At 47.0% G+C, this 14,800-nt stretch overlaps 1 long non-coding RNA gene across 3 annotated transcripts; it reads right to left on the bottom strand.

The window, feature by feature from the left end:
• Window positions 1-4,885: 4,885 nt before the first annotated feature.
• LOC147580940 (uncharacterized) lies at window positions 4,886-8,746 on the bottom strand. Of its 3 annotated transcripts, XR_015251229.1 has the most exons (4): window positions 8,599-8,746; window positions 8,301-8,390; window positions 6,519-6,618; window positions 4,886-5,898 (listed from the first exon to the last, which is right to left on the bottom strand). It is a non-coding gene; the product is annotated as an uncharacterized LOC147580940 (long non-coding RNA). The 3 variants fall into 3 exon arrangements; XR_015251230.1 differs by lacking the exons at window positions 8,301-8,390; window positions 8,599-8,746 and adding an exon at window positions 8,056-8,253; XR_015251228.1 differs by lacking the exons at window positions 8,301-8,390; window positions 8,599-8,746 and having other exon boundaries at window positions 6,519-8,033.
• Between the last annotated feature and the right edge of the window lie 6,054 nt (window positions 8,747-14,800).

Genomic DNA, 14,800 nt, shown 5'->3' on the forward strand with positions numbered 1-14,800 from the left:
ATTGATTTTTTCTTTTGATCAGTACATGCGGTTTGTTTGCTTCACTTCAAATTTCTTTTACAACATCTTAGGTGATTTTGTCCAAGTATAAGCTAATGTTATAAGATAGGCTAAGCTAAGCTATGATATTCTGTAGATTAGGTGTATTAAATTCATTTTTTACTTACAATGTGTTTATGGGAGCATAATCCCACCGTAAGTCAAGGAATATCTGTATTTTATATCATGATGAGTTAACCAAAGGAGCAACTGTGATTCAAGAATATTGGCAGCTAGGCTCACACACTCTCCCCACCCCACGTAGGAATGTTACAGGGATTCATTTTTAAAGGGGAATGGCCAGTTCATGAGAAAAGTACTACAGATACTGAGATTGGGGTGTCCTTCAAAAAGAAAAGCGGTTTAGCCTGATTAATCTGGATCAGTGGTTCCCACTGGGGGTGATTTTGCCTTCCAATGGGAAATTTGTCTATGTTTAGCCAAGTTTGGTTGTCATAACTGAGGGGGTGGGTGCTACTTGCATCTAGTGGGTAGAAGCCAGGGGTGCTCCTAAACATCTACAAAGCATAGGACAGCCTCCAGAGCAAAGAATTATCTGGCCCAAAATGTCAATAGTGCCAAAGCTGAGAAACTCTGCAGCAACATTCAGCAACCCACACATGCAAATTCCCTATCACTTTTATGCTGCAGTCTTTTTTCTCTAACTTTTCATCTTTAAAAATTTACAAATATACATCAAAATATAAATAATAATGAATATGTGTAACAATACATCTTAAGAAAGCCTCTAATATATAGCACAAAAACTTTAACATATATAAAGGAACATGAGGAAAATAAATAATGCAGGGACCTGAATTAAGCAATTTGAAAGCCTTATACATTATATCTTTAGAAAGAAAAGAGAAGACATCCATGAAACTAGGACAGAATACTAGACAAAGAGGCTCTTCTGAGAATAAAAATAGTACCTTTTGCAGTTAAACATACAATGACAATAAGATAATTCAATAGAATAATTGGAAGATAACACTGGCAAAATGTTTGGGGAAGAATAAAGCAAAAAGAGGTGAAAATTAACAGAGAAAATATGAGAAATATGAACCACCAACCCAAGAAACCAAATAAGTGAAGAGACATCCTATATTCACGGATTGGAAGACTCAACCCTGTTAAGGTGCCCATTGTTCTAGAAGTTCAACATAATGCCCCATAAAGAATTCTCTTGTAGAAATTGATAAGATGATTCTAAAATGTTACGGAAAAGCAAAGGACTTAGAAAAACCAGCAAGAAGTGGTGGAAAAAGAACTTGGAGGACTTGCACTAGCTGATTTTAAGACTTACTATAAAGCAATAGTAATTAAAAGAGTGTCATATTGGGGCGCCTGGGTGGCTCAGTTGGTTAAGCGTCCGACTTCAGCTCAGGTCACGATCTCGCGGTCCGTGAGTTCGAGCCCCGCGTCGGGCTCTGGGCTGATGGCTCAGAGCCTGGAGCCTGTTTCCGATTCTGTGTCTCCCTCTCTCTCTGCCCCTCCCCCGTTCATGCTCTGTCTCTCTCTGTCTCAAAAATAAATAAACGTTAAAAAAAAAAATTAAAAAAAAAAAAGAGTGTCATATTAGCTAAAAGATAAATATATCTATGGAAAAGAATTGAGATTTCAGACACAGATCTATTTTGTGTATTTAACTGATCTTTATAAAGGCATCAAAGCAACACAATGGAGGAGGAAAATCTGAAACAACTGGATATCCAAATGAAAATAAGTGAACATCAACACACAAAAATTAACTAGATGTTGATTTTAGATGTAGACATAAAAGCTAAATCTCTAAAGCTTCTAGAAGAAAAACATTTTAAAATGCTGCTATATGGGGGCGCCTGGGTGGCGCAGTCGGTTAAGCGTCCGACTTCAGCCAGGTCACGATCTCGCGGTCGGTGAGTTCGAGCCCCGCATCAGGCTCTGGGCTGATGGCTCAGAGCCTGGAGCCTGTTTCCGATTCTGTGTCTCCCTCTCTCTCTGCCCCTCCCCCGTTCATGCTCTGTCTCTCTCTGTCCCAAAAATAAATAAACGTTGAAAAAAAAAAAATGCTGCTATAACATTTGGGGTGGCCAAAGATTCTTAGGACTTAGAAAACATTAAAGAAAGAAATTGGACTTTGTCAAAATTAAAATTGTTTGTTCCTCCAGAGACACTATTAAGAAAATGAACAGGCCAGTCACAGGCCAAGATAAAATATGTGCAATTCAAAGATTGGAAAAAAGATTTATATCCAGAATATCTAAAGGATTCCTAGAACCCAATACTAGAAAGAAAAAGATCCAACGAAAAATGGGCAAAAGCTGGAACAGGAACTTCCTAAGAGAGGATGTGGTAGTGGCTAGTAAGCACAGGAAAAATGCTCATCATCATTACTCATCAGGGAAATGCAAAGAGAAACTACAGTGAGATTTCTCTATGCATCTACTAGAATAGCCAAAATAAAAAACACTGTCAATACCAAAAGTTGACAAGGATGTAAAGGAACCAGAAACTCTCATATATTGTTTGGTTGGGGGATGAGAGAGTATGAAAATAGTACAATAACTTGGAAATTTGCCCAGCAGTTTCTCATAAAGTTAAACATATTCTTACTCTACAACCCAGCAATTCCATCTCCATGGTATTTAACCAAAGGGGAGAAAATGCATGTGATGAGCTGAACTGAATACCTCCAGATTCATGTGTTTAAGTTCTAACCCTTTGTACTTCAGAGTGTGACTGTATTTGGAGTTAGGTATTTAAAGAGTTAAGCCAAGATGAGGTCAGTAGATTAGGGTGGACCAAAATTTAACAAAACTGGTGTCTTTATGAGAAGAGAGGAGGACACAGATAAGTACAGAGGAATAACCACGTGAAGACACAGGGAGAAGACTGTCATCTACAAGCCAAGGAGAGAGTCCTCAAGACACCAGTCCTGTTCATACCTTGACCTCAGACTCCTAGCTTCCAGAACTGAGAGAAAATTAATTTCTGTCATGTAAGCCATCCAGTCTGTGGCATTTCATTCTGGCAGCCCTGGGAAACTGTTACAATGTATGCCCATACAAAGACTTGTTTGAGAATGATCACAGCAACGTGATTCATTTTAGCCACATCACTCAAATGTCAACAGCTAAAGGGATAAACAAATGAGGTATATTCATATGGTGGAATATGACTTAGGAACATAAAGGAATGAATGCATGTAGCAACAGAGACGAAACTCAGAAACACTGTGGTGAATGCAAATGCCACACAAAAGATCATGTACTCTATTATTGTGCTTCTAAGAAGTTCTAGAAGAGACAAAGGTAATAATCTATGTGGAAGAAATCAGAGTAATGTGGCTGCCTCTGGCAGTGAATCTGTTCTATATATTGATATGGGAGCGGGTTCTGTGCATTTGCCAAAGCTCATCAAATTATACATTTCAGATCTGTGTGTTTCACTGTATGTAAAATAGTAATTAAAAATGTCAACCCTAATAAAATCGTAAACAAAAACAATGAAAAGGAAAAGGAAAGAGAGACTTGGAGGATATGTCCATAAAGCCTAACATTTGTGTAATAGAAATTTCACAGAAAGAGAAAAAAAAACAGAAAATGGAAGAAAGATTATAAAAGAATTAAAGAAAATACACCTCAGAATTAAGGATATGATTTGCCAGACTGAAGAGGCCCACTGGGCACTCAGCACTATAAATGGCAAAAAAAAAAAAAAAAAAAAAAAAAAAAAATCCACATCAATACACATCAGCATGGAATTTCAGAGCACTGGAGGAGAATGGGGGAGGGAGGACAATCCTAAAAGCCCCAAGAGCAAGAGAAAAAAACCAAAACTCATCATCAGTGGATTGGAAATATAAATGGCATCAGGCTTCTCAAAAGTAAGGGAAGATGTTGGAAGGAATGTTCCAATAAAAAGGATAAACTCAGAAAGAGAAAGGAAATTCAGGGAGAGAGCACGTCCAACACCAAGTGGAAGCCAAGGGCATGCCCAAGAAGATGGCGAGGAGAAATCACAGAAGGTTGTGCATCGGGCTTACAGGGAAACCAGCACATCAGGAAGAAGCCTGGCAGGTCTGGGGTGTCTCAAGGGAATGATCCAATGGATGACTTCTTGTGTTTGAAACTCCGAAATGAATTTTACACTTTTGGTAGAGAGTTTAGAAATTAATCCATGGTGAATATGCAGAAAATAAAATAAATGAAAATAAGGCAAGTTGGGATATAATCAAAAATTATACTGAAAGGGCGCCTGGATAGCGCAGTCGGTTAAGTGTCCGACTTCAGCTCAGGTCATGATCTCACCATTCATGGGGTCGAGCCCCGCGTTGGGCTCTGTGCTGACCGTGCAGAGCCTGCTTGGGATTCTATCTCTCCTCTCTCTGCCCCTCCCAACGCATGCTCTCTCCCTCTCTCCTTCTCTTTCTCTCTCTCTCTCTCTGTCTCTCCCTCTCTCTCAAAATAAATAAATTAGTAGGTAATATCAAAACCTGGAAAATGAGCAAATAACAGTATAAGATTTGTTTCTTATCTTCCACAAGTAGAGACGTAAATATCAGAATAAACAGATAAGAGATGTTCCTTCAGAGGAATGGGACCTGGGCGCACAGGGGTACAGTGTGAGACTGCTTTGGATTTTCAAGCCTTGTACAATTATTTGCCTTTTCATTTTTTTATTTACCTTTTTTACTCAAGTATAGTTGGCATACTTTTTAAAACCGACATCTAGGGGACATACCATTATTTTCCTTTTTAAACAACAGCAATCATGACACATGTCAAATTACTTAGAAAAGTGTTTAAAACTGTTTCTTCACAACCAGGTGACTCTTTTTTTTTTTTTTATTGTTCATAGCAGCTTTATTCACAACAGCCCCAAATGCGAAAGAACCCAAATGTCCATGAACAGTGGAATGGATGAATAAATTACTCGTTCTGCCTTTTAATTCATTGCCATACTGCCCCTCCAGGAAGACGCTATCAGTTATGTCCTTCCCTTTTCCCTACACATCTCCAGCTCGGAATATGATCATATTTATTTTAATCTTCTTTGAACTAACAGGCAAAGCATGGGGTCTTGCTTCATTTCTCATTTCTTTGATTATCAGCCATTTTGGACACATGTTCATACATATATATCATTCATTCGTTCCTTATTCTGTACTGAGTGATGTGTTCGTAGCCTTAGCCCTTTTAAAATGGAAACATTTGCCTGATTCTTACTTATTTAAGAGAAAGAAGATGTTCGGGCACTAAAGCTATTGACCCTTTCATCTGACATATAGGATGGAAACACTTTTCATTCATGGTTGTATACTTTTAAAATTTGCGTCATTTTTGGAAATAGCAAATATTACATTTGTATGTGGTATGAACGAAGGATATTTCCCATATCGGGAAGAACAGGAACCGAAGCTGACTGCAGTGGGCATTGGTGGCCGGGAGACCAGCTGAACCATGAGCTGGCAGAGAAACAGGTAACCCAGGAGAGGAGGGAAAGGCACAGGTTAGGGGGAGGGTGCCTACCAGTTGGGTTTGGTCCACTGGGTGGGAGAGGGGCAGCCTGGATGCCCAGGAAGAGTCTCACAGGTGGTGGGTTCTTGCTTTGTGGACATGGCGTTGGAGAAGGCAATGGGGGGGGTCCTCAGCTCTGGGGTGAGAGGTGCCGCCACAATGGTAGTTTCAGGTGCTGGGAGGTGTCTTCCGGAAACACAGGAATGGCCTTTTCTTGGAGGCCCCAGGTCTCAGTGGTCATGGAGGATCAGGAGGAGGTGGGGGGACTGTAGGCTCACTGAGGAGTGCTCAAGGGCCCTGGGGTCTTGGTGGGGCCAGGGGCAGCCACTTCTGCTACTCCCACAATGCCGGCGGAGACCTGAGAAGCAGGGAAGGGGGTTCAGAAACACACTCACCATCTATTCCGTGCCTCCTTCGTCTGTCCTGCTTCTGGCCCCACCCCCTGTCCATTCCTGAAGTCTCCCCTTGTCACCAGGCCCTCATCTTCTCCCTGCCCATGCTTTCCCCTTCAGGACAGAATGATACAAAGTCCTGGGGTGGGAGTTCTAGAGCATGAGCTAAGGGCTCAAGGGTTAGGACGACCCTTAGAAGGGACTTCGGGGTGTGTAGGTCTTGTCTCTGACAGAGGTGATGTCTGATGGAGGTGATGAATACCTGTGTGTGTGTGTGTGTGTGCGTGTGCGTGTGTCTGGTACATCAGCGTGGTTAGGGGAGGATGCCTGAGACCAGCCTCAAAACTGGGCAACCCAGCTGCTGTGGGTAGGCATGACCCCAAGGGCAGGAGTTTGAATGTCAGAGAAGACGGTGGCTTATAACAACCAAATGAGTTCACAGAGACAGACAAGGTGAAAGAAACATTTAAATTGATATAAGTTACAATTGATAACAATGCCACCTGTGTGACTCCTAGCTACTTCTGTCCTACAGCACCTCTCTCCCAGGAGACAAGCTTTCCCCTGCCCCACTGGCCCCACTCACCTGGGCTCTGTAGGTCAGAAACAGGAGGAGGGCTGTCAAAGCCATGATCTTGGTCACGAGGAGTCCACACAACAGCACCACGAAAGTGCTGTCAGGCAGGCTGTGGGAGAAGGGAGAAGGAGGAGGGGAGGATCCAGGCTGGGGAGAGCAGCCCCTGAACTCAGCATGGGTCTGGAGCCTATTTATGGGCCAGACCCACCCCCAGCTCACTGGGGTGAGCCACAGGGACTGCCTGGAACAGAATCCTGAGAACGCAGGAAGCTTGGGTACAGGGAGAGGTTAGCCAGGAAATAAGCAATGATCAAAGTTCTCATTTCTCTGGGTGATGCTATCAGGGCATGCCACATCTCCAATGAACAGGGAGAAGGCCATTGGTCCCGAAGGAAAAGCAGAGGGAGAGAGTGCCACAACTATAACCGGCACCCAGAGGTGCCCATGGAGAATCTCTAAGCCCCAAAGGAGCACTGGACCAGGAGACAGAAGGCCTGGATCTTAGTTCTGCTTTGGGCCTGAAGTAGCTGAGTAACTCTGGACAGGCCTCATTCTTCTTGCCTGTGAATCAGCACTAATGGAAGATGTTGCATTCTGATATGTAGCTATTTCTGCTCCATCATGGGGGAAGTTTAGAGTCATTCCTTCACCCTTGGGGTGAGACCTGAGACCTTGGGACCCCTTTCAGACGTCTAGGTCCCCCTGGTCTCCTGAATCAGAGCCCATATGAGTCACCAGCTTCCCAGCCCCCTCCCTTCAGGTGGGACCCCAGATCTACCAGTCCTCAGAGCCATTGATGAAGGTTGAAATGGTTGTCACTAGAAAAGTAAGTGTGATTGATGACCACAGAGAAGGCAGCGGCAGCCTAGAGTCCCCAGAGGGAGAGGGGTCAGCCCCCAAAGCCTGAGAGGAAGCGGGGGAGGGGCCACAGCCAGCCCCCAGGGTCCCTCAGGCCAGGGCTGACTGGGGTCCAAGCTAGGGAGCTTCCCAGAGCTAGTAGAAAGAGACAAGCAGGGGCTAGGGGAGGCCTGGGCTGAGAGAGAAGCCTAATACTGGGTCCCCAAATCCCCAAGAGCAGGGAGAGTCAGGAGCCCTCCTGTGGAAAAGGCACAAGCCACTTGTCCCAAAGGCATGGCCCTTTCACCATCAGAGTCTCAAGACACTTCTGGTCTGAACCAAGGTCCTGAGCAACAGCGTGTCTGGCCTGGGAGAGACCTAGGCCACAGGACCCCACACAGACACCCCGTGCCTATACAGGGTGGCCAGTTCTGGGGGTCGGTGGCTGAGGTTGGGTCTGAGCCATTGTGTGGACAAGGGCTCTGTGCCCAGTGGGCCCCAAATTATCTTATACCTGCTGAGACAGGACACCCAAGAATGGAGGCAATGGCCTGAATATGGGGACTAGGGACTTAACTGCCCGTAGTCAGTATGGAAGGGAGCAGGGAGCTGGTGGGATCTGGGGAAGAAAGCGAGGGAAGGAGGTGAGCGGTTTCATTTCCCCCACCAGACACCCCAGGCAGGCCCCTCCCCTCTGCAAAAAGCTCACTTGAAGTCACCACCAGGCTGATGTTTTTGAGGATAGTGATGCTTTTCATAGGACCTCTGTCTATTCCACACCAGTACGCTCCTGAACTTTTCTTCGTGATCTCTGTTACGATGACACGGAAGAAGCCAGCAGCAGAGTTGTCCCAGATGAAATGTGGAGGGCTTTGGGCCATTACCTGGGGACTGGTGCTGGTGACTAACTTCAAGCAATAACCGGGTTTCGACAGGTTTTGTTCTGATGCTCACCTAGCGGGGGGGCGGATGGGCATTTCACAGAGAGTACCTGGTCCTGTATGGCCCACACCAACTCATCCTTCTGGCTCTGCACCCAGGAGCCTAGGAAACAAGTCCTCAGGTGAGGCTAGGGAATGGGACACAGCCACACTCAGAGCAAGAGCCCAGGTGGCCCTCCAGCCCCAGCACCACACTGCCACCCTGTCCCGCCATCCCACAGTCCACTGCACACCTCTCCTCACCAACCTCCCTTCCTCCCTCCCTCCCTCCCCCTGTCCCCCTGGAGCCACCTCCTCCCCCTATCCCTTACCTGAGGCCAGCAGCAGCAGGACCAGCCGCAGGTGTAGGGCCTCCCAGGTCATATCACCCTCTCCCTGTGCTAGGGTGTATGGAAGAAGGGGTGTGCAGGGTGGCTACGGGATGGAGAGACCCAGGAGCCAGGTCTGACCGTGCCCAGATGTCCCAGCACATTGAATACAAGATTGAGAAAGGAAAGGTCTTGATTGGGTAAGTATGAGGCCTGCAGGGCGGGTTCTGTGGGCAGTGAGAAGGTGGGGGCCTCGTGGGGGAACCTCCAGCCGCTGAGGGAGGGGGGAATCCCTGCTTCAGCCTCGCTCAGCTCAGCCAGATGGCCCAGACACTGTGGCTGTTGCTGGCTCCCCCTGCCCACCCCACACCCCACCTAGCACTTACAGGGGAAGCTAGGTAAATAAGAGACCATCCCACTTCTTACAATCTCTGTTCCTTTCCCTTCATCCTTTGAAACACCTGACTTTATCCACCCATCTCCCACAAGCCAGGGAAGAACTGGCCGAAGGCAGGTAGGGACTATTAGAGGCTGCACCAGCCCTTAAGTACCTGTGGTCCCCAGGGAGAGCAGAGAGGCCCTGCCTGGCCTGCAGGGCATGGTTGAACCGACCCAGGCACACCTACAGGTAGACTTTTCACAGCCCCTGAGATCCATCATGACAAATAGGAGCCATAGGAAAAGGTCCCCAGGCAGTCCAACCCCAAGGCAACTCCCCTGACTATCACGCACCCTCTCACACACCCCAAAGGTCAGCTCCAAGAACTATGGCACCGTATTAAACGCCCAAATGCCAAATCCCACATGATGTCACGTTTAGTGGTCTCTTTGGTGAGCAGGTTTGTAGGAAGATCACCAGGACTCCACATGATATTGGATACAAAGCACATTTCCCTTCTACACTGTCATAAACAGTGACTGCTGTGGTGGAAATAAGCATGAAGCAATCAGCTAGAGCTACTAAGATTTTATATAAGTTGGACCTGGGCTGGGTGCGCCCCCAGGCACCTGAACCATCCACCTCTGACCGTGATCCCAGGGGGGCAACAGTGGAGACACCGGGCGGCGGACCCCCGACTGCCTCCTGGACTCACAGCACCCTGACTGTCTCCCTTGGTGCAGGAGGCTTGTCAGATCCGAGTTTTTAATCAGTGCCCTTTGGACAAACTTTGCACAGGTGCTAGGAGGGAATGTCTGAGTAGCGGGAGTCCAGATCATGAGGGAAATCTGCGTTTTCCATTCTGAGGCGTTACCCAGCAGGTACAAGGAGAGAGGGGAGGGGATTTCAGTTTTACGGAATCAAAGCAAGGGGAAAAGGGACTTGAGAAAAAAGAGCAAAAACAGATTTGCGACATCGAGTTTCCAAAGCCTGGTCACGAGAGTATTTAACTCTGGAGTTCCCAAACTTGTCTGCACCTTAGAATCACCGGGGGCTCCTGAAAATACTGTCAAGGTCCAAGCCACCACCAGACCAAGGAACCTAGCCCAGTGGGGATGCGCCCAGGCATCAGTGTTGGTGAGGCTGCCCACGTGACCTCAGTGTGTAGACAAGTCTGGGAACCAGGGATCTAATTTAATTTCCACAAAATCCTTGGAAAGCAGTCGCTACCCCATTTCACCATAGGGAAATTGAGTCCCGAGGAATCTTGGTGATTTCCTTAAGGTTCCCTGGTGAATTGGCATCGCAGAGCTCCTTCTGCAGCCAGTGCCACCTACCCTGGCCCCCCTCACTTCCCCCTCCTCCCCTGGCCCCCCTCACTTCCCCCTCCTCCCCTCACCCCCCCCCCCACCCCAAGACAGGGAGCACATTAGGAGTTGGGCTGTCCTGCAGCGCCACCAAAGTCAGGGGAGAGCTTGACGGAGACGGACGGGCTGCCCTGCCCCCTGCTGGCTGGAGAGCGCCATTACCACATATGACATTCTAGAGTCTTCCCTTTCCCCCCTCCCTGCACTGTCCCAAGGTCACCTTCCTCTTACACTGCCTTCCCCGTGGCCCTCAGCCCTTCTAACCTGCTCTTTGCTGTGTGAGAAGGAGATCCCCCCTTCGCAGCAGATAGGGAGCACTTGGAAGGTGGCGTCACCATTTCTCTGAGCTGGGGGCTCCACACCAGTGTCTGAGTCGGGGGTCTTAGATTCCCCGAGGGTGCAGACAGTGCACAGCATCTGGGCCTTCAGACCTGGCCCGGCCGGAGTGCAGTGGGATCCCCAGGAATGAAAACAGCAGAGACAGGACCCCAAATCAATCTCTGGCCCCGAATCCTGGAAAGGTCACCTCTTCAGAGGTACATCTCTCTCTCTCCCAGGAGGAGCCTTGGCCACAGGGCTGTGTGGGAACTGGGCTCTGGGAGGTGGCCAGAAAGTGTGGGACTAGGGTTCGCTGTCAGTGAATGGCGCTGTCGGTGGCCCTGGTAGAGGAAATAGCCTTGGGTGGCCCCGGTTACCTCTGGAATCCCACTCTGTTGACCATCTAGGGAGAACCTGCCTTCTTCCTCCAAACCCAAGATTCAGGACATGAGAAGAAACTGGGAGAACCACAATAGTCCCAGGAGAGGTAAGGAAAGGCAACTCCGCCTGCCTAGCCCTCCCTCCCAGCATGGCTGCAGGGACACAGGGACTTGTCGAGAACAAGAAGCCGGAGGTACCATAAGAATGTCCTGAAGGGAAGGGACGGAGCAGCAAGGAACTGAAAGCACTTTCATTCCCAGGACAGAAGGCCGCCGGACTGCTTGTTCTCTCCAGAAGGACATCATACGGGCACCAGGCCTGGGATAAGAATGTTTTGTCTGGTGCCAGACGTACTCATGACCCAGTATGGAATACCCTGCAGGTGCACGGCCTGTCAAGATGCCAAATACTATGTTGTATGTGCTTGCTGTTATCAAACAATTTGTAAAAAATAAAAGAGGCTTGAGCCAGGGGACCCAGGCTTTAGCCCCCTGCTGGAGAGTCTTAGCCCCCTGCTTTGCAATTCTCACCTCACCACACCTTCAGGCCCTGTCTCTCTACAGCTGGCTCCAGAACAGGGACCTGAAGGTGGCCGTTTGCCACACGGCTGAAGAAGTGCCACGGGAACCGAAGGGAACTTTGAAGCCGGGAAGCTCATCCTTCGGGATTTCTGCAGGGTAAATATGGGGGATTCTACCTCACCTAGTTAGGACTCATATATTCAGCTCTTGCAGACTTTATTAAAGAGCTCAAGGGTAAGAGTGAACCATTCTGCGTTTGAGGATTTGTTTTATTTGGTAAAGAATCATTGTTATTGGTTTACGCCCTCTGGCAAAAATGCTCTGAATCAGAAACAATGGAATTTGGTTTTCTGTGCTTTGCACTGCACTTATCAACAAGGAGAAGCCATCCCTCTCTCTCTTCCTGTATGGTCTTTATGTAATTTAATTTCCCTGACTTTACAGCCCTTGCAGTCAGAATCGGAGGAAGATGGGGGCATTGGTCCTCGCAATCCCTCACTGGCTGAAAGTGATCATGAGTTTGTGGATAATGAGGACTGGGAGCCCAGCCCCTAGGCCCACCACCAGAGGGACAGAAACTTACGGGGGTCCCGGGTTAATGGCCTAGAGATAGCTGCAGCTCAAGCTTCCGCACCCCTGCCTCCCGCACTGCCCCACGGTCCTGAGCAGGTCAATCTTTTTGAGGAAACTAAATGTTCTGCTTATTCAGAAAACCCATTTGTTGATACCTCTGCTTGGAGCATCACAGTTCCTGTTTCCCCCATGATGCAGATGCTTCAACAAGCTAAGGCTGCGGGGACACTGAATTAATGGCTAGTATGCCTGCAGTTTATCCCGTTAACATTACCCAAATTCCTCCTAATCAATATCCGCAGGGAGGGCAACAATTTGATCAGGTTCCTTTAAGTTTTAAGGTAATCAAGGATTTAAAACAGGCTTGCACACAATTCAGTGTTAATTCCCCTTATACGTTGGGATTGATGTCTGGTTTAGCGAATTCAAAGCGACTCTTTCCATGGGACTGGGAGGTCCTAGGTTGCACTGTCCTACGTGCTTCTGAATTTTTGCAATTTAGAACTTGATGGGATGAAGAAGCACAGACACAGGCCCAGCGTGATGCCACCATCAGTGCTCCTGTGCCCATTACCCGGGAACAACTTACCAGGCTGGACAATGGTTTTGGCATACAGGTTCAGCTTCAGTACGATGATCAAGCCGTGATACAAGTTAGACTGTGCTTCCTTGGTGCCTGGGAGAAAATACCTACCCTGGGACAAGCTACACCCTTTTTTTGTTCAAGTTAAACAGAGTCCTAAGGAGCCCTATGTAGATTTCATCCCTGGACTAAAGGATGTTATCAGGCGGGTTTACCTGATCTCTTAACAGCTGCTGGCTTTTGATAATGCTAATAAGGAATGCCAACAAGCTTTAGCCCAGTGAAGGCTCAAGGAGGTGATTTAACTGATGATTTAAAGGCCTGTCAAGATACCAGCTCAGAGGTCTATAAAATGGGGCTACTGGCAAGGGCTATTCAAGGAACTGGACCTTACAAACAGTCCAAGTGTTTTCGCTGTGGCAAATTGGGACATTATAAAAGGGATTGTCAACAGCCTAGTCTTAACAATTCCGGTGATCCACCTTGGCCACCAGAACAAAATACTAAACCTCCCCCTCCCCAACCTCCCCAACCTCCCTGCCCCTGCAATAAAGGCTATCATTTTGCAAATCAATGTAGATCTAAATTCCATAAGAATGGAGGTCCCCAGCCAGTCTGGGTCGGGAAACAGGATATCGCCCCCCTCACCCCCACCCAGGGCCCAAATGTAAACAATGTGGGGAATCAGATTCCATGTTGTTATCCTGTGAGCATTGGGACTTATCAGGCGAATCCCTGACCTCCTCCAGGCCACAGGAGGGAGCGCTGCATTAGATATCCCAGCCCCAGATTCTCTGGTCCTTGAACCTTCCATGGGAACTTATAAGGTTAAAACTGGGATTTATGGCCCTCTTCCTTCAGGGTTCCTTGGCCTTCTTATTGGACGAAGTAGTCTTACGTCCAAGGGAGTTCATGTCCACTTAGGAATTATAGATGCTGGTTTTAAGGGTGAAATTTTAGTAATGATTAGTACTTCTGTTCCTTATTGTGTCATGGCAGGAGATCGCATTACTCAACTATTGTTTTTGCCTTACATTGCGTTAAATTCCATGCCCATAGAACAGCAGGGAGGGTTTGGATCTTCCGGCAAACAGGTATCTTGGCAAACATTTCTAAAGGACAGAAGGCCTGAGATGAGCTTACAAATTAACGGAAAATCACTTACTGGCCTGCTAGATTCAGGAGCTGATATTTGAGTTTTGGCCTAAGAATTGGCGACTTCAACCTGTATCCACAGTCTTTACGGGTATAGGAAAAGCTATTGATATCCAACAGTGTTGAAATTTTTCTATGTAAAGGGCCTGAAGGCCAGGCTGCTACTATCCAGCCTTATGTTACTGAAATAGCTTCTAATCTGTGGGGAAGAGACCTATTAAGTCAATGGGGAGCATATATTAATACTCCTTATGTTTCTCCTGCTGCAACCTATATTATGTCCAAAATGAATTATAATCCATTAAAAGGGCTTGGACAACAAGAAAATGGGCATATGGAGCCAATTATGGCCAAAATGCAGTCTCCTTATATAGGGCTGGGATATCCTGTACAGAATTCAAATTTAGAGTAAAGGCCATTGTTCCTGAACAACGTTATGTCTCACCATTAAAATGGTTAACAACCACCCCCATGTGGGTGGTACAGTGGCCTTTTCCGAAAGAGAAATTAGAGGCTTTAGAGCAATTAGTGCAAGAACAATTGAATGCAGGCCATAGAGAAATGTCGACCAGTCCATGGAATTCTCCTGTGTTTGTGATAAAGAAAAAATCTGGGAAATGGAGAATGTTGACTGACTTAAGGAAGGTAAACGAGTTCATACAACCTATGGGATCTTTGCAACCTGGGCTCCCATCTCCTACTATGATTCCTCAGAACTGGTCATTAATTATAGTAGATTTAGAAGATTGTTTTTTCACAGTTCTACCACAGCCAGATGATAGGAAAAATTTGCTTTTTCTATACCTTCATACAATCATATGGCGCCTGTGAAACGCTATCAATGGAAAGTACTTCCGCAAGGTATGCTTCATAGCCCTACTATGTGTCAGCATCTTGTTAATCTGCCGCTTTCACAATTACACATTTG

The sequence above is a fragment of the Puma concolor genome, chromosome B2, assembly GCF_028749965.1.
Source record: "Puma concolor isolate L17-30 chromosome B2, mPumCon1.1.hap2, whole genome shotgun sequence".
Classification (NCBI taxonomy): domain Eukaryota; kingdom Metazoa; phylum Chordata; class Mammalia; order Carnivora; family Felidae; genus Puma; species Puma concolor.